The 15,584-nt window shown below is 48.0% G+C and overlaps 31 non-coding genes across 31 annotated transcripts; all 31 read left to right on the top strand.

Moving 5' to 3' along the window:
- Positions 1 to 31: 31 nt before the first annotated feature.
- On the top strand, positions 32 to 104 carry Trnak-cuu (transfer RNA lysine (anticodon CUU)). Its single transcript has one exon. It is a non-coding gene; the product is annotated as a tRNA-Lys (tRNA).
- A 321-nt stretch (positions 105 to 425) lies between these two features.
- On the top strand, positions 426 to 497 carry Trnat-agu (transfer RNA threonine (anticodon AGU)). The gene has a single exon. It is a non-coding gene; the product is annotated as a tRNA-Thr (tRNA).
- Positions 498 to 1,033: 536 nt separating this feature from the next.
- On the top strand, positions 1,034 to 1,106 carry Trnar-ucg (transfer RNA arginine (anticodon UCG)). The gene has a single exon. It is a non-coding gene; the product is annotated as a tRNA-Arg (tRNA).
- A 439-nt stretch (positions 1,107 to 1,545) lies between these two features.
- Positions 1,546 to 1,618, top strand: Trnak-cuu (transfer RNA lysine (anticodon CUU)). The gene has a single exon. It is a non-coding gene; the product is annotated as a tRNA-Lys (tRNA).
- Positions 1,619 to 1,939: 321 nt separating this feature from the next.
- On the top strand, positions 1,940 to 2,011 carry Trnat-agu (transfer RNA threonine (anticodon AGU)). The gene has a single exon. It is a non-coding gene; the product is annotated as a tRNA-Thr (tRNA).
- Positions 2,012 to 2,547: 536 nt separating this feature from the next.
- Positions 2,548 to 2,620, top strand: Trnar-ucg (transfer RNA arginine (anticodon UCG)). The gene has a single exon. It is a non-coding gene; the product is annotated as a tRNA-Arg (tRNA).
- A 439-nt stretch (positions 2,621 to 3,059) lies between these two features.
- Trnak-cuu (transfer RNA lysine (anticodon CUU)) lies at positions 3,060 to 3,132 on the top strand. The gene has a single exon. It is a non-coding gene; the product is annotated as a tRNA-Lys (tRNA).
- A 321-nt stretch (positions 3,133 to 3,453) lies between these two features.
- Trnat-agu (transfer RNA threonine (anticodon AGU)) lies at positions 3,454 to 3,525 on the top strand. The gene has a single exon. It is a non-coding gene; the product is annotated as a tRNA-Thr (tRNA).
- Positions 3,526 to 4,061: 536 nt separating this feature from the next.
- Trnar-ucg (transfer RNA arginine (anticodon UCG)) lies at positions 4,062 to 4,134 on the top strand. The gene has a single exon. It is a non-coding gene; the product is annotated as a tRNA-Arg (tRNA).
- A 439-nt stretch (positions 4,135 to 4,573) lies between these two features.
- Positions 4,574 to 4,646, top strand: Trnak-cuu (transfer RNA lysine (anticodon CUU)). Its single transcript has one exon. It is a non-coding gene; the product is annotated as a tRNA-Lys (tRNA).
- A 321-nt stretch (positions 4,647 to 4,967) lies between these two features.
- Trnat-agu (transfer RNA threonine (anticodon AGU)) lies at positions 4,968 to 5,039 on the top strand. The gene has a single exon. It is a non-coding gene; the product is annotated as a tRNA-Thr (tRNA).
- A 539-nt stretch (positions 5,040 to 5,578) lies between these two features.
- Positions 5,579 to 5,651, top strand: Trnar-ucg (transfer RNA arginine (anticodon UCG)). Its single transcript has one exon. It is a non-coding gene; the product is annotated as a tRNA-Arg (tRNA).
- A 439-nt stretch (positions 5,652 to 6,090) lies between these two features.
- Positions 6,091 to 6,163, top strand: Trnak-cuu (transfer RNA lysine (anticodon CUU)). The gene has a single exon. It is a non-coding gene; the product is annotated as a tRNA-Lys (tRNA).
- A 321-nt stretch (positions 6,164 to 6,484) lies between these two features.
- Trnat-agu (transfer RNA threonine (anticodon AGU)) lies at positions 6,485 to 6,556 on the top strand. Its single transcript has one exon. It is a non-coding gene; the product is annotated as a tRNA-Thr (tRNA).
- Positions 6,557 to 7,095: 539 nt separating this feature from the next.
- On the top strand, positions 7,096 to 7,168 carry Trnar-ucg (transfer RNA arginine (anticodon UCG)). Its single transcript has one exon. It is a non-coding gene; the product is annotated as a tRNA-Arg (tRNA).
- Positions 7,169 to 7,607: 439 nt separating this feature from the next.
- On the top strand, positions 7,608 to 7,680 carry Trnak-cuu (transfer RNA lysine (anticodon CUU)). The gene has a single exon. It is a non-coding gene; the product is annotated as a tRNA-Lys (tRNA).
- Positions 7,681 to 8,001: 321 nt separating this feature from the next.
- On the top strand, positions 8,002 to 8,073 carry Trnat-agu (transfer RNA threonine (anticodon AGU)). Its single transcript has one exon. It is a non-coding gene; the product is annotated as a tRNA-Thr (tRNA).
- A 536-nt stretch (positions 8,074 to 8,609) lies between these two features.
- On the top strand, positions 8,610 to 8,682 carry Trnar-ucg (transfer RNA arginine (anticodon UCG)). Its single transcript has one exon. It is a non-coding gene; the product is annotated as a tRNA-Arg (tRNA).
- Positions 8,683 to 9,121: 439 nt separating this feature from the next.
- Trnak-cuu (transfer RNA lysine (anticodon CUU)) lies at positions 9,122 to 9,194 on the top strand. Its single transcript has one exon. It is a non-coding gene; the product is annotated as a tRNA-Lys (tRNA).
- A 321-nt stretch (positions 9,195 to 9,515) lies between these two features.
- Trnat-agu (transfer RNA threonine (anticodon AGU)) lies at positions 9,516 to 9,587 on the top strand. Its single transcript has one exon. It is a non-coding gene; the product is annotated as a tRNA-Thr (tRNA).
- Positions 9,588 to 10,123: 536 nt separating this feature from the next.
- Positions 10,124 to 10,196, top strand: Trnar-ucg (transfer RNA arginine (anticodon UCG)). Its single transcript has one exon. It is a non-coding gene; the product is annotated as a tRNA-Arg (tRNA).
- Positions 10,197 to 10,635: 439 nt separating this feature from the next.
- On the top strand, positions 10,636 to 10,708 carry Trnak-cuu (transfer RNA lysine (anticodon CUU)). Its single transcript has one exon. It is a non-coding gene; the product is annotated as a tRNA-Lys (tRNA).
- A 321-nt stretch (positions 10,709 to 11,029) lies between these two features.
- Positions 11,030 to 11,101, top strand: Trnat-agu (transfer RNA threonine (anticodon AGU)). The gene has a single exon. It is a non-coding gene; the product is annotated as a tRNA-Thr (tRNA).
- A 536-nt stretch (positions 11,102 to 11,637) lies between these two features.
- Trnar-ucg (transfer RNA arginine (anticodon UCG)) lies at positions 11,638 to 11,710 on the top strand. The gene has a single exon. It is a non-coding gene; the product is annotated as a tRNA-Arg (tRNA).
- A 439-nt stretch (positions 11,711 to 12,149) lies between these two features.
- On the top strand, positions 12,150 to 12,222 carry Trnak-cuu (transfer RNA lysine (anticodon CUU)). The gene has a single exon. It is a non-coding gene; the product is annotated as a tRNA-Lys (tRNA).
- A 321-nt stretch (positions 12,223 to 12,543) lies between these two features.
- On the top strand, positions 12,544 to 12,615 carry Trnat-agu (transfer RNA threonine (anticodon AGU)). The gene has a single exon. It is a non-coding gene; the product is annotated as a tRNA-Thr (tRNA).
- Positions 12,616 to 13,190: 575 nt separating this feature from the next.
- Positions 13,191 to 13,263, top strand: Trnar-ucg (transfer RNA arginine (anticodon UCG)). Its single transcript has one exon. It is a non-coding gene; the product is annotated as a tRNA-Arg (tRNA).
- A 439-nt stretch (positions 13,264 to 13,702) lies between these two features.
- On the top strand, positions 13,703 to 13,775 carry Trnak-cuu (transfer RNA lysine (anticodon CUU)). The gene has a single exon. It is a non-coding gene; the product is annotated as a tRNA-Lys (tRNA).
- A 321-nt stretch (positions 13,776 to 14,096) lies between these two features.
- On the top strand, positions 14,097 to 14,168 carry Trnat-agu (transfer RNA threonine (anticodon AGU)). The gene has a single exon. It is a non-coding gene; the product is annotated as a tRNA-Thr (tRNA).
- A 536-nt stretch (positions 14,169 to 14,704) lies between these two features.
- Positions 14,705 to 14,777, top strand: Trnar-ucg (transfer RNA arginine (anticodon UCG)). The gene has a single exon. It is a non-coding gene; the product is annotated as a tRNA-Arg (tRNA).
- Positions 14,778 to 15,216: 439 nt separating this feature from the next.
- Trnak-cuu (transfer RNA lysine (anticodon CUU)) lies at positions 15,217 to 15,289 on the top strand. The gene has a single exon. It is a non-coding gene; the product is annotated as a tRNA-Lys (tRNA).
- Positions 15,290 to 15,584: the final 295 nt, after the last annotated feature.

Consider the following 15,584-nt stretch of genomic DNA (forward strand, 5'->3'; position numbering starts at 1 on the left):
GTATTGTATGGCTCGTAAAGCATTGTGTGGAGCCCGGCTAGCTCAGTCGGTAGAGCATGAGACTCTTAATCTCAGGGTCGTGGGTTCGAGCCCCACGCTGGGCGGCGCAAAATTTTGTGTCTACGCGGATGCAACCTGCGCCCCTCTCGTGAGCCTTGCGTAACGAACGTAACGGGTTACGACGATGCCTAGCTTCGTATGAATATCAGAGGAATGGTATTTGAAGCTGAAAGTAACTCTGAAATGAAATAAATGTGTTGTTTTGGAATTTTAGGTGTACATCGATATCGTGTGAGATGTGTAGGAAAGCAGCAGCTGTGCTAACTAAATGCAAATAATGGTCGCTAATGCGGTGCGTTTCCAGCTGAAGATCTCCGATTCACTAGTCCATAAGAACAAAGTACCCGAAAAGCGCGCTAGGAGGCGCCTCCTTAGCTCAGTGGCAGAGCGCTGGTCTAGTAAACCAGAGGTCGTGAGTTCGATCCTCACAGGAGGCAAATGAATTTTGTAAAAGCCCCTCCCACCGTGGCCCTTTCGAAAAAAGCGGTCAAGGATAAAACAAATTATAAATGGGTGCGGTATTTAAGAAATGCTCTCGCAAATGAATAGTGCGAATGGTGCTATTAAAGTAGGCACCAGAAACTGCTGCTTTTGGGAGTCTCCGGAGAATGCCGACGTGAAATACTTAGTTCTTGTGATGTATTTTCTACCCCTGATACAGACCCTCGCGGCTGTCGTCGTCGTCGGCGCCGCCGCCGCTTTGGTAATAGCGGCAACTCGCCATTGTATCTCATAGGGTGAGGTACCTTCTGCAACCGACTGAGATGGCACTAAGCGATTGAAGCTGATTTGCACGCTCTTGTTTGATGAGCGTCATAAGGGCTTGAATGTAACTTGCGATGGGACACAGCAAGAAGTAGCGTCGCATTTTTAGTACTGAAATTGGAGAATTGCGTCAAAGATGGTAAATTCATTCCGGGAAGTGCACAAATGGCGGTAATGAGGTGTGTTTGGGGAAGCGTATTGCGCCAGTGACCGTGTGGCCTAATGGATAAGGCGTCGGACTTCGGATCCGAAGATTGCAGGTTCGAATCCTGTCACGGTCGAGTTTTTCCAGTTCTGCAAAAGATGCATGCTGTTTTACTGTGTTGTTTGAGTACTACAAAACTAGTTGAAAGTTGCTGCTGTCCGCTTCCTGGCTGCAAACCGGCGTCTACCTGAAGCTCAAGCAAGACAAGGGTGATCTGTAGCGAAATTTTCGGCACAGAGCCGTTCAGGAGAGTTTTTGTTGGAACTACTGCGTCTGATTCAGGGCCCAAGAGCTACGCCACAGGCGTCTGCGCACAGTCGAGCATGTGTGTTGAATAATGGTGCTGATAGCCACGTATCATTTGAAGCAGATTTGATGCCTTTCGGAGACAATTTTTCATTGAATGGGATTGTAGCTCATTTGTGGCAGCAGGAGATAAGCTGTAGTCAAAAGGATCTTCCATAGATGGTCGCAGGTCCCATCAGTATTGTATGGCTCGTAAAGCATTGTGTGGAGCCCGGCTAGCTCAGTCGGTAGAGCATGAGACTCTTAATCTCAGGGTCGTGGGTTCGAGCCCCACGCTGGGCGGCGCAAAATTTTGTGTCTACGCGGATGCAACCTGCGCCCCTCTCGTGAGCCTTGCGTAACGAACGTAACGGGTTACGACGATGCCTAGCTTCGTATGAATATCAGAGGAATGGTATTTGAAGCTGAAAGTAACTCTGAAATGAAATAAATGTGTTGTTTTGGAATTTTAGGTGTACATCGATATCGTGTGAGATGTGTAGGAAAGCAGCAGCTGTGCTAACTAAATGCAAATAATGGTCGCTAATGCGGTGCGTTTCCAGCTGAAGATCTCCGATTCACTAGTCCATAAGAACAAAGTACCCGAAAAGCGCGCTAGGAGGCGCCTCCTTAGCTCAGTGGCAGAGCGCTGGTCTAGTAAACCAGAGGTCGTGAGTTCGATCCTCACAGGAGGCAAATGAATTTTGTAAAAGCCCCTCCCACCGTGGCCCTTTCGAAAAAAGCGGTCAAGGATAAAACAAATTATAAATGGGTGCGGTATTTAAGAAATACTCTCGCAAATGAATAGTGCGAATGGTGCTATTAAAGTAGGCACCAGAAACTGCTGCTTTTGGGAGTCTCCGGAGAATGCCGACGTGAAATACTTAGTTCTTGTGATGTATTTTCTACCCCTGATACAGACCCTCGCGGCTGTCGTCGTCGTCGGCGCCGCCGCCGCTTTGGTAATAGCGGCAACTCGCCATTGTATCTCATAGGGTGAGGTACCTTCTGCAACCGACTGAGATGGCACTAAGCGATTGAAGCTGATTTGCACGCTCTTGTTTGATGAGCGTCATAAGGGCTTGAATGTAACTTGCGATGGGACACAGCAAGAAGTAGCGTCGCATTTTTAGTACTGAAATTGGAGAATTGCGTCAAAGATGGTAAATTCATTCCGGGAAGTGCACAAATGGCGGTAATGAGGTGTGTTTGGGGAAGCGTATTGCGCCAGTGACCGTGTGGCCTAATGGATAAGGCGTCGGACTTCGGATCCGAAGATTGCAGGTTCGAATCCTGTCACGGTCGAGTTTTTCCAGTTCTGCAAAAGATGCATGCTGTTTTACTGTGTTGTTTGAGTACTACAAAACTAGTTGAAAGTTGCCGCTGTCCGCTTCCTGGCTGCAAACCGGCGTCTACCTGAAGCTCAAGCAAGACAAGGGTGATCTGTAGCGAAATTTTCGGCACAGAGCCGTTCAGGAGAGTTTTTGTTGGAACTACTGCGTCTGATTCAGGGCCCAAGAGCTACGCCACAGGCGTCTGCGCACAGTCGAGCATGTGTGTTGAATAATGGTGCTGATAGCCACGTATCATTTGAAGCAGATTTGATGCCTTTCGGAGACAATTTTTCATTGAATGGGATTGTAGCTCATTTGTGGCAGCAGGAGATAAGCTGTAGTCAAAAGGATCTTCCATAGATGGTCGCAGGTCCCATCAGTATTGTATGGCTCGTAAAGCATTGTGTGGAGCCCGGCTAGCTCAGTCGGTAGAGCATGAGACTCTTAATCTCAGGGTCGTGGGTTCGAGCCCCACGCTGGGCGGCGCAAAATTTTGTGTCTACGCGGATGCAACCTGCGCCCCTCTCGTGAGCCTTGCGTAACGAACGTAACGGGTTACGACGATGCCTAGCTTCGTATGAATATCAGAGGAATGGTATTTGAAGCTGAAAGTAACTCTGAAATGAAATAAATGTGTTGTTTTGGAATTTTAGGTGTACATCGATATCGTGTGAGATGTGTAGGAAAGCAGCAGCTGTGCTAACTAAATGCAAATAATGGTCGCTAATGCGGTGCGTTTCCAGCTGAAGATCTCCGATTCACTAGTCCATAAGAACAAAGTACCCGAAAAGCGCGCTAGGAGGCGCCTCCTTAGCTCAGTGGCAGAGCGCTGGTCTAGTAAACCAGAGGTCGTGAGTTCGATCCTCACAGGAGGCAAATGAATTTTGTAAAAGCCCCTCCCACCGTGGCCCTTTCGAAAAAAGCGGTCAAGGATAAAACAAATTATAAATGGGTGCGGTATTTAAGAAATGCTCTCGCAAATGAATAGTGCGAATGGTGCTATTAAAGTAGGCACCAGAAACTGCTGCTTTTGGGAGTCTCCGGAGAATGCCGACGTGAAATACTTAGTTCTTGTGATGTATTTTCTACCCCTGATACAGACCCTCGCGGCTGTCGTCGTCGTCGGCGCCGCCGCCGCTTTGGTAATAGCGGCAACTCGCCATTGTATCTCATAGGGTGAGGTACCTTCTGCAACCGACTGAGATGGCACTAAGCGATTGAAGCTGATTTGCACGCTCTTGTTTGATGAGCGTCATAAGGGCTTGAATGTAACTTGCGATGGGACACAGCAAGAAGTAGCGTCGCATTTTTAGTACTGAAATTGGAGAATTGCGTCAAAGATGGTAAATTCATTCCGGGAAGTGCACAAATGGCGGTAATGAGGTGTGTTTGGGGAAGCGTATTGCGCCAGTGACCGTGTGGCCTAATGGATAAGGCGTCGGACTTCGGATCCGAAGATTGCAGGTTCGAATCCTGTCACGGTCGAGTTTTTCCAGTTCTGCAAAAGATGCATGCTGTTTTACTGTGTTGTTTGAGTACTACAAAACTAGTTGAAAGTTGCTGCTGTCCGCTTCCTGGCTGCAAACCGGCGTCTACCTGAAGCTCAAGCAAGACAAGGGTGATCTGTAGCGAAATTTTCGGCACAGAGCCGTTCAGGAGAGTTTTTGTTGGAACTACTGCGTCTGATTCAGGGCCCAAGAGCTACGCCACAGGCGTCTGCGCACAGTCGAGCATGTGTGTTGAATAATGGTGCTGATAGCCACGTATCATTTGAAGCAGATTTGATGCCTTTCGGAGACAATTTTTCATTGAATGGGATTGTAGCTCATTTGTGGCAGCAGGAGATAAGCTGTAGTCAAAAGGATCTTCCATAGATGGTCGCAGGTCCCATCAGTATTGTATGGCTCGTAAAGCATTGTGTGGAGCCCGGCTAGCTCAGTCGGTAGAGCATGAGACTCTTAATCTCGGGGTCGTGGGTTCGAGCCCCACGCTGGGCGGCGCAAAATTTTGTGTCTACGCGGATGCAACCTGCGCCCCTCTCGTGAGCCTTGCGTAACGAACGTAACGGGTTACGACGATGCCTAGCTTCGTATGAATATCAGAGGAATGGTATTTGAAGCTGAAAGTAACTCTGAAATGAAATAAATGTGTTGTTTTGGAATTTTAGGTGTACATCGATATCGTGTGAGATGTGTAGGAAAGCAGCAGCTGTGCTAACTAAATGCAAATAATGGTCGCTAATGCGGTGCGTTTCCAGCTGAAGATCTCCGATTCACTAGTCCATAAGAACAAAGTACCCGAAAAGCGCGCTAGGAGGCGCCTCCTTAGCTCAGTGGCAGAGCGCTGGTCTAGTAAACCAGAGGTCGTGAGTTCGATCCTCACAGGAGGCAAATGAATTTTGTAAAAGCCCCTCCCACCGTGGCCCTTTCGAAAAAAGCGGTCAAGGATAAAACAAATTATAAATGGGTGCGGTATTTAAGAAATGCTCTCGCAAATGAATAGTGCGAATGGTGCTATTAAAGTAGGCACCAGAAACTGCTGCTTTTGGGAGTCTCCGGAGAATGCCGACGTGAAATACTTAGTTCTTGTAATGTATTTTCTACCCCTGATACAGACCCTCGCGGCTGTCGTCGTCGTCGTCGGCGCCGCCGCCGCTTTGGTAATAGCGGCAACTCGCCATTGTATCTCATAGGGTGAGGTACCTTCTGCAACCGACTGAGATGGCACTAAGCGATTGAAGCTGATTTGCACGCTCTTGTTTGATGAGCGTCATAAGGGCTTGAATGTAACTTGCGATGGGACACAGCAAGAAGTAGCGTCGCATTTTTAGTACTGAAATTGGAGAATTGCGTCAAAGATGGTAAATTCATTCCGGGAAGTGCACAAATGGCGGTAATGAGGTGTGTTTGGGGAAGCGTATTGCGCCAGTGACCGTGTGGCCTAATGGATAAGGCGTCGGACTTCGGATCCGAAGATTGCAGGTTCGAATCCTGTCACGGTCGAGTTTTTCCAGTTCTGCAAAAGATGCATGCTGTTTTACTGTGTTGTTTGAGTACTACAAAACTAGTTGAAAGTTGCTGCTGTCCGCTTCCTGGCTGCAAACCGGCGTCTACCTGAAGCTCAAGCAAGACAAGGGTGATCTGTAGCGAAATTTTCGGCACAGAGCCGTTCAGGAGAGTTTTTGTTGGAACTACTGCGTCTGATTCAGGGCCCAAGAGCTACGCCACAGGCGTCTGCGCACAGTCGAGCATGTGTGTTGAATAATGGTGCTGATAGCCACGTATCATTTGAAGCAGATTTGATGCCTTTCGGAGACAATTTTTCATTGAATGGGATTGTAGCTCATTTGTGGCAGCAGGAGATAAGCTGTAGTCAAAAGGATCTTCCATAGATGGTCGCAGGTCCCATCAGTATTGTATGGCTCGTAAAGCATTGTGTGGAGCCCGGCTAGCTCAGTCGGTAGAGCATGAGACTCTTAATCTCAGGGTCGTGGGTTCGAGCCCCACGCTGGGCGGCGCAAAATTTTGTGTCTACGCGGATGCAACCTGCGCCCCTCTCGTGAGCCTTGCGTAACGAACGTAACGGGTTACGACGATGCCTAGCTTCGTATGAATATCAGAGGAATGGTATTTGAAGCTGAAAGTAACTCTGAAATGAAATAAATGTGTTGTTTTGGAATTTTAGGTGTACATCGATATCGTGTGAGATGTGTAGGAAAGCAGCAGCTGTGCTAACTAAATGCAAATAATGGTCGCTAATGCGGTGCGTTTCCAGCTGAAGATCTCCGATTCACTAGTCCATAAGAACAAAGTACCCGAAAAGCGCGCTAGGAGGCGCCTCCTTAGCTCAGTGGCAGAGCGCTGGTCTAGTAAACCAGAGGTCGTGAGTTCGATCCTCACAGGAGGCAAATGAATTTTGTAAAAGCCCCTCCCACCGTGGCCCTTTCGAAAAAAGCGGTCAAGGATAAAACAAATTATAAATGGGTGCGGTATTTAAGAAATGCTCTCGCAAATGAATAGTGCGAATGGTGCTATTAAAGTAGGCACCAGAAACTGCTGCTTTTGGGAGTCTCCGGAGAATGCCGACGTGAAATACTTAGTTCTTGTAATGTATTTTCTACCCCTGATACAGACCCTCGCGGCTGTCGTCGTCGTCGTCGGCGCCGCCGCCGCTTTGGTAATAGCGGCAACTCGCCATTGTATCTCATAGGGTGAGGTACCTTCTGCAACCGACTGAGATGGCACTAAGCGATTGAAGCTGATTTGCACGCTCTTGTTTGATGAGCGTCATAAGGGCTTGAATGTAACTTGCGATGGGACACAGCAAGAAGTAGCGTCGCATTTTTAGTACTGAAATTGGAGAATTGCGTCAAAGATGGTAAATTCATTCCGGGAAGTGCACAAATGGCGGTAATGAGGTGTGTTTGGGGAAGCGTATTGCGCCAGTGACCGTGTGGCCTAATGGATAAGGCGTCGGACTTCGGATCCGAAGATTGCAGGTTCGAATCCTGTCACGGTCGAGTTTTTCCAGTTCTGCAAAAGATGCATGCTGTTTTACTGTGTTGTTTGAGTACTACAAAACTAGTTGAAAGTTGCTGCTGTCCGCTTCCTGGCTGCAAACCGGCGTCTACCTGAAGCTCAAGCAAGACAAGGGTGATGTGTAGCGAAATTTTCGGCACAGAGCCGTTCAGGAGAGTTTTTGTTGGAACTACTGCGTCTGATTCAGGGCCCAAGAGCTACGCCACAGGCGTCTGCGCACAGTCGAGCATGTGTGTTGAATAATGGTGCTGATAGCCACGTATCATTTGAAGCAGATTTGATGCCTTTCGGAGACAATTTTTCATTGAATGGGATTGTAGCTCATTTGTGGCAGCAGGAGATAAGCTGTAGTCAAAAGGATCTTCCATAGATGGTCGCAGGTCCCATCAGTATTGTATGGCTCGTAAAGCATTGTGTGGAGCCCGGCTAGCTCAGTCGGTAGAGCATGAGACTCTTAATCTCAGGGTCGTGGGTTCGAGCCCCACGCTGGGCGGCGCAAAATTTTGTGTCTACGCGGATGCAACCTGCGCCCCTCTCGTGAGCCTTGCGTAACGAACGTAACGGGTTACGACGATGCCTAGCTTCGTATGAATATCAGAGGAATGGTATTTGAAGCTGAAAGTAACTCTGAAATGAAATAAATGTGTTGTTTTGGAATTTTAGGTGTACATCGATATCGTGTGAGATGTGTAGGAAAGCAGCAGCTGTGCTAACTAAATGCAAATAATGGTCGCTAATGCGGTGCGTTTCCAGCTGAAGATCTCCGATTCACTAGTCCATAAGAACAAAGTACCCGAAAAGCGCGCTAGGAGGCGCCTCCTTAGCTCAGTGGCAGAGCGCTGGTCTAGTAAACCAGAGGTCGTGAGTTCGATCCTCACAGGAGGCAAATGAATTTTGTAAAAGCCCCTCCCACCGTGGCCCTTTCGAAAAAAGCGGTCAATGATAAAACAAATTATAAATGGGTGCGGTATTTAAGAAATGCTCTCGCAAATGAATAGTGCGAATGGTGCTATTAAAGTAGGCACCAGAAACTGCTGCTTTTGGGAGTCTCCGGAGAATGCCGACGTGAAATACTTAGTTCTTGTGATGTATTTTCTACCCCTGATACAGACCCTCGCGGCTGTCGTCGTCGTCGGCGCCGCCGCCGCTTTGGTAATAGCGGCAACTCGCCATTGTATCTCATAGGGTGAGGTACCTTCTGCAACCGACTGAGATGGCACTAAGCGATTGAAGCTGATTTGCACGCTCTTGTTTGATGAGCGTCATAAGGGCTTGAATGTAACTTGCGATGGGACACAGCAAGAAGTAGCGTCGCATTTTTAGTACTGAAATTGGAGAATTGCGTCAAAGATGGTAAATTCATTCCGGGAAGTGCACAAATGGCGGTAATGAGGTGTGTTTGGGGAAACGTATTGCGCCAGTGACCGTGTGGCCTAATGGATAAGGCGTCGGACTTCGGATCCGAAGATTGCAGGTTCGAATCCTGTCACGGTCGAGTTTTTCCAGTTCTGCAAAATATGTATGCTGTTTTACTGTGTTGTTTGAGTACTACAAAACTAGTTGAAAGTTGCTGCTGTCCGCTTCCTGGCTGCAAACCGGCGTCTACCTGAAGCTCAAGCAAGACAAGGGTGATCTGTAGCGAAATTTTCGGCACAGAGCCGTTCAGGAGAGTTTTTGTTGGAACTACTGCGTCTGATTCAGGGCCCAAGAGCTACGCCACAGGCGTCTGCGCACAGTCGAGCATGTGTGTTGAATAATGGTGCTGATAGCCACGTATCATTTGAAGCAGATTTGATGCCTTTCGGAGACAATTTTTCATTGAATGGGATTGTAGCTCATTTGTGGCAGCAGGAGATAAGCTGTAGTCAAAAGGATCTTCTATAGATGGTCGCAGGTCCCATCAGTATTGTATGGCTCGTAAAGCATTGTGTGGAGCCCGGCTAGCTCAGTCGGTAGAGCATGAGACTCTTAATCTCAGGGTCGTGGGTTCGAGCCCCACGCTGGGCGGCGCAAAATTTTGTGTCTACGCGGATGCAACCTGCGCCCCTCTCGTGAGCCTTGCGTAACGAACGTAACGGGTTACGACGATGCCTAGCTTCGTATGAATATCAGAGGAATGGTATTTGAAGCTGAAAGTAACTCTGAAATGAAATAAATGTGTTGTTTTGGAATTTTAGGTGTACATCGATATCGTGTGAGATGTGTAGGAAAGCAGCAGCTGTGCTAACTAAATGCAAATAATGGTCGCTAATGCGGTGCGTTTCCAGCTGAAGATCTCCGATTCACTAGTCCATAAGAACAAAGTACCCGAAAAGCGCGCTAGGAGGCGCCTCCTTAGCTCAGTGGCAGAGCGCTGGTCTAGTAAACCAGAGGTCGTGAGTTCGATCCTCACAGGAGGCAAATGAATTTTGTAAAAGCCCCTCCCACCGTGGCCCTTTCGAAAAAAGCGGTCAAGGATAAAACAAATTATAAATGGGTGCGGTATTTAAGAAATGCTCTCGCAAATGAATAGTGCGAATGGTGCTATTAAAGTAGGCACCAGAAACTGCTGCTTTTGGGAGTCTCCGGAGAATGCCGACGTGAAATACTTAGTTCTTGTGATGTATTTTCTACCCCTGATACAGACCCTCGCGGCTGTCGTCGTCGTCGGCGCCGCCGCCGCTTTGGTAATAGCGGCAACTCGCCATTGTATCTCATAGGGTGAGGTACCTTCTGCAACCGACTGAGATGGCACTAAGCGATTGAAGCTGATTTGCACGCTCTTGTTTGATGAGCGTCATAAGGGCTTGAATGTAACTTGCGATGGGACACAGCAAGAAGTAGCGTCGCATTTTTAGTACTGAAATTGGAGAATTGCGTCAAAGATGGTAAATTCATTCCGGGAAGTGCACAAATGGCGGTAATGAGGTGTGTTTGGGGAAGCGTATTGCGCCAGTGACCGTGTGGCCTAATGGATAAGGCGTCGGACTTCGGATCCGAAGATTGCAGGTTCGAATCCTGTCACGGTCGAGTTTTTCCAGTTCTGCAAAAGATGTATGCTGTTTTACTGTGTTGTTTGAGTACTACAAAACTAGTTGAAAGTTGCTGCTGTCCGCTTCCTGGCTGCAAACCGGCGTCTACCTGAAGCTCAAGCAAGACAAGGGTGATCTGTAGCGAAATTTTCGGCACAGAGCCGTTCAGGAGAGTTTTTGTTGGAACTACTGCGTCTGATTCAGGGCCCAAGAGCTACGCCACAGGCGTCTGCGCACAGTCGAGCATGTGTGTTGAATAATGGTGCTGATAGCCACGTATCATTTGAAGCAGATTTGATGCCTTTCGGAGACAATTTTTCATTGAATGGGATTGTAGCTCATTTGTGGCAGCAGGAGATAAGCTGTAGTCAAAAGGATCTTCTATAGATGGTCGCAGGTCCCATCAGTATTGTATGGCTCGTAAAGCATTGTGTGGAGCCCGGCTAGCTCAGTCGGTAGAGCATGAGACTCTTAATCTCAGGGTCGTGGGTTCGAGCCCCACGCTGGGCGGCGCAAAATTTTGTGTCTACGCGGATGCAACCTGCGCCCCTCTCGTGAGCCTTGCGTAACGAACGTAACGGGTTACGACGATGCCTAGCTTCGTATGAATATCAGAGGAATGGTATTTGAAGCTGAAAGTAACTCTGAAATGAAATAAATGTGTTGTTTTGGAATTTTAGGTGTACATCGATATCGTGTGAGATGTGTAGGAAAGCAGCAGCTGTGCTAACTAAATGCAAATAATGGTCGCTAATGCGGTGCGTTTCCAGCTGAAGATCTCCGATTCACTAGTCCATAAGAACAAAGTACCCGAAAAGCGCGCTAGGAGGCGCCTCCTTAGCTCAGTGGCAGAGCGCTGGTCTAGTAAACCAGAGGTCGTGAGTTCGATCCTCACAGGAGGCAAATGAATTTTGTAAAAGCCCCTCCCACCGTGGCCCTTTCGAAAAAAGCGGTCAAGGATAAAACAAATTATAAATGGGTGCGGTATTTAAGAAATGCTCTCGCAAATGAATAGTGCGAATGGTGCTATTAAAGTAGGCACCAGAAACTGCTGCTTTTGGGAGTCTCCGGAGAATGCCGACGTGAAATACTTAGTTCTTGTGATGTATTTTCTACCCCTGATACAGACCCTCGCGGCTGTCGTCGTCGTCGGCGCCGCCGCCGCTTTGGTAATAGCGGCAACTCGCCATTGTATCTCATAGGGTGAGGTACCTTCTGCAACCGACTGAGATGGCACTAAGCGATTGAAGCTGATTTGCACGCTCTTGTTTGATGAGCGTCATAAGGGCTTGAATGTAACTTGCGATGGGACACAGCAAGAAGTAGCGTCGCATTTTTAGTACTGAAATTGGAGAATTGCGTCAAAGATGGTAAATTCATTCCGGGAAGTGCACAAATGGCGGTAATGAGGTGTGTTTGGGGAAGCGTATTGCGCCAGTGACCGTGTGGCCTAATGGATAAGGCGTCGGACTTCGGATCCGAAGATTGCAGGTTCGAATCCTGTCACGGTCGAGTTTTTCCAGTTCTGCAAAAGATGCATGCTGTTTTACTGTGTTGTTTGAGTACTACAAAACTAGTTGAAAGTTGCTGCTGTCCGCTTCCTGGCTGCAAACCGGCGTCTACCTGAAGCTCAAGCAAGACAAGGGTGATCTGTAGCGAAATTTTCGGCACAGAGCCGTTCAGGAGAGTTTTTGTTGGAACTACTGCGTCTGATTCAGGGCCCAAGAGCTACGCCACAGGCGTCTGCGCACAGTCGAGCATGTGTGTTGAATAATGGTGCTGATAGCCACGTATCATTTGAAGCAGATTTGATGCCTTTCGGAGACAATTTTTCATTGAATGGGATTGTAGCTCATTTGTGGCAGCAGGAGATAAGCTGTAGTCAAAAGGATCTTCCATAGATGGTCGCAGGTCCCATCAGTATTGTATGGCTCGTAAAGCATTGTGTGGAGCCCGGCTAGCTCAGTCGGTAGAGCATGAGACTCTTAATCTCAGGGTCGTGGGTTCGAGCCCCACGCTGGGCGGCGCAAAATTTTGTGTCTACGCGGATGCAACCTGCGCCCCTCTCGTGAGCCTTGCGTAACGAACGTAACGGGTTACGACGATGCCTAGCTTCGTATGAATATCAGAGGAATGGTATTTGAAGCTGAAAGTAACTCTGAAATGAAATAAATGTGTTGTTTTGGAATTTTAGGTGTACATCGATATCGTGTGAGATGTGTAGGAAAGCAGCAGCTGTGCTAACTAAATGCAAATAATGGTCGCTAATGCGGTGCGTTTCCAGCTGAAGATCTCCGATTCACTAGTCCATAAGAACAAAGTACCCGAAAAGCGCGCTAGGAGGCGCCTCCTTAGCTCAGTGGCAGAGCGCTGGTCTAGTAAACCAGAGGTCGTGAGTTCGATCCTCACAGGAGGCAAATGAATTTTGTAAAAGCCCCTCCCACCGTGGCCCTTTCGAAAAAAGCGGTCAAGGATAAAACAAATTATAAATGGGTGCGGTATTTAAGAAATGCTCTCGCAAATGAATAGTGCGAATGGTGCTATTAAAGTAGGCACCAGAAACTGCTGCTTTTGGGAGTCTCCGGAGAATGCCGACGTGAAATACTTAGTTCTTGTGATGTATTTTCTACCCCTGATAGAGACCCTCGCGGTTGTCGTCGTCGTCGTCGTCGTCGTCGTCGTCGTCGTCGTCGTCGTCGTCGTCGGCGCCGCCGCCGCTTTGGTAATAGCGGCAACTCGCCATTGTATCTCATAGGGTGAGGTACGTTCTACAACCGACTGAGATGGCACTAAGCGATTGAAGCTGATTTGCAAGCTCTTGTTTGATGAGCGTCATAAGGGCTTGAATGTAACTTGCGATGGGACACAGCAAGAAGTAGCGTCGCATTTTTAGTACTGAAATTGGAGAATTGCGTCAAAGATGGTAAATTCATTCCGGGAAGTGCACAAATGGCGGTAATGAGGTGTGTTTGGGGAAGCGTATTGCGCCAGTGACCGTGTGGCCTAATGGATAAGGCGTCGGACTTCGGATCCGAAGATTGCAGGTTCGAATCCTGTCACGGTCGAGTTTTTCCAGTTCTGCAAAAGATGCATGCTGTTTTACTGTGTTGTTTGAGTACTACAAAACTAGTTGAAAGTTGCTGCTGTCCGCTTCCTGGCTGCAAACCGGCGTCTACCTGAAGCTCAAGCAAGACAAGGGTGATCTGTAGCGAAATTTTCGGCACAGAGCCGTTCAGGAGAGTTTTTGTTGGAACTACTGCGTCTGATTCAGGGCCCAAGAGCTACGCCACAGGCGTCTGCGCACAGTCGAGCATGTGTGTTGAATAATGGTGCTGATAGCCACGTATCATTTGAAGCAGATTTGATGCCTTTCGGAGACAATTTTTCATTGAATGGGATTGTAGCTCATTTGTGGCAGCAGGAGATAAGCTGTAGTCAAAAGGATCTTCCATAGATGGTCGCAGGTCCCATCAGTATTGTATGGCTCGTAAAGCATTGTGTGGAGCCCGGCTAGCTCAGTCGGTAGAGCATGAGACTCTTAATCTCAGGGTCGTGGGTTCGAGCCCCACGCTGGGCGGCGCAAAATTTTGTGTCTACGCGGATGCAACCTGCGCCCCTCTCGTGAGCCTTGCGTAACGAACGTAACGGGTTACGACGATGCCTAGCTTCGTATGAATATCAGAGGAATGGTATTTGAAGCTGAAAGTAACTCTGAAATGAAATAAATGTGTTGTTTTGGAATTTTAGGTGTACATCGATATCGTGTGAGATGTGTAGGAAAGCAGCAGCTGTGCTAACTAAATGCAAATAATGGTCGCTAATGCGGTGCGTTTCCAGCTGAAGATCTCCGATTCACTAGTCCATAAGAACAAAGTACCCGAAAAGCGCGCTAGGAGGCGCCTCCTTAGCTCAGTGGCAGAGCGCTGGTCTAGTAAACCAGAGGTCGTGAGTTCGATCCTCACAGGAGGCAAATGAATTTTGTAAAAGCCCCTCCCACCGTGGCCCTTTCGAAAAAAGCGGTCAAGGATAAAACAAATTATAAATGGGTGCGGTATTTAAGAAATGCTCTCGCAAATGAATAGTGCGAATGGTGCTATTAAAGTAGGCACCAGAAACTGCTGCTTTTGGGAGTCTCCGGAGAATGCCGACGTGAAATACTTAGTTCTTGTGATGTATTTTCTACCCCTGATACAGACCCTCGCGGCTGTCGTCGTCGTCGGCGCCGCCGCCGCTTTGGTAATAGCGGCAACTCGCCATTGTATCTCATAGGGTGAGGTACCTTCTGCAACCGACTGAGATGGCACTAAGCGATTGAAGCTGATTTGCACGCTCTTGTTTGATGAGCGTCATAAGGGCTTGAATGTAACTTGCGATGGGACACAGCAAGAAGTAGCGTCGCATTTTTAGTACTGAAATTGGAGAATTGCGTCAAAGATGGTAAATTCATTCCGGGAAGTGCACAAATGGCGGTAATGAGGTGTGTTTGGGGAAGCGTATTGCGCCAGTGACCGTGTGGCCTAATGGATAAGGCGTCGGACTTCGGATCCGAAGATTGCAGGTTCGAATCCTGTCACGGTCGAGTTTTTCCAGTTCTGCAAAAGATGCATGCTGTTTTACTGTGTTGTTTGAGTACTACAAAACTAGTTGAAAGTTGCTGCTGTCCGCTTCCTGGCTGCAAACCGGCGTCTACCTGAAGCTCAAGCAAGACAAGGGTGATCTGTAGCGAAATTTTCGGCACAGAGCCGTTCAGGAGAGTTTTTGTTGGAACTACTGCGTCTGATTCAGGGCCCAAGAGCTACGCCACAGGCGTCTGCGCACAGTCGAGCATGTGTGTTGAATAATGGTGCTGATAGCCACGTATCATTTGAAGCAGATTTGATGCCTTTCGGAGACAATTTTTCATTGAATGGGATTGTAGCTCATTTGTGGCAGCAGGAGATAAGCTGTAGTCAAAAGGATCTTCCATAGATGGTCGCAGGTCCCATCAGTATTGTATGGCTCGTAAAGCATTGTGTGGAGCCCGGCTAGCTCAGTCGGTAGAGCATGAGACTCTTAATCTCAGGGTCGTGGGTTCGAGCCCCACGCTGGGCGGCGCAAAATTTTGTGTCTACGCGGATGCAACCTGCGCCCCTCTCGTGAGCCTTGCGTAACGAACGTAACGGGTTACGACGATGCCTAGCTTCGTATGAATATCAGAGGAATGGTATTTGAAGCTGAAAGTAACTCTGAAATGAAATAAATGTGTTGTTTTGGAATTTTAGGTGTACATCGATATCGTGTGAGATGTGTAGGAAAGCAGCAGCTGTGCTAACTAAATGCAAATAATGGTCGCTAATGCGGTGCGTTTCCAGCTGAAGATCTCCGATTCACTAGTCCATAAGAACAA

This window comes from Schistocerca nitens, chromosome 8, assembly GCF_023898315.1.
Source record: "Schistocerca nitens isolate TAMUIC-IGC-003100 chromosome 8, iqSchNite1.1, whole genome shotgun sequence".
NCBI lineage: Eukaryota > Metazoa > Arthropoda > Insecta > Orthoptera > Acrididae > Schistocerca > Schistocerca nitens.